A 645-nucleotide genomic window follows, 5' to 3' on the forward strand; every position below is an offset into this window, starting at 1 on the left:
TATGCGTCGAAAGGATCGGAGGGCCTCTCATTCCCGAGTTCTTCTCTGGTGAGGAGCTCTTGAAGACGAACCGCTATAGTATTTTGAAGGCGCGCTAGGACAGCTTTCTTGAATTCTTCACAAGGAATGTTAGAAGTGACAGCTTGTGCGATGACATCGGAGACCTATGATAAGATATAAGGTGGCAGGACAGCAGTTGTATGCGAGAATTTAGTAAGTGAATGAAAGGAGACATTGATAATGAAACTGCGGAAATAGAAATTGGAAAATATTTATTGATCCATATCTTACGATTGGAGTTGAGATGGGAGCACTATAAGAAGTCTCTTAACCTTCCATGTAATTGAAATAGGTAAGCTTGAAATAGGTAAGCTTGATCGAAGAAGCGTTAGAATTGCATTCCAAGATGAAGAACCATATGAACGGGTCCTGGGAGCAGAATGCAGGTGCACGGAAGGCGACTGCGGTTGTGTCTTCGTGAGCCACCTTTGCGGGACGAAATTGCCAATGGCACTAACAGTAACGGGCACTACTACACTTGACACTATATGTGGCACAAACACGAGCACAGTTTGGACACTTATTTGGCGGTATCACTAACATAGATACTCCTGGGCCCTATAAATAACACTATTGGGCACTACA

Source organism: Oratosquilla oratoria, chromosome 6, assembly GCF_046742065.1.
Source record: "Oratosquilla oratoria isolate Oo_2021 chromosome 6, ASM4674206v1, whole genome shotgun sequence".
NCBI lineage: Eukaryota > Metazoa > Arthropoda > Malacostraca > Stomatopoda > Squillidae > Oratosquilla > Oratosquilla oratoria.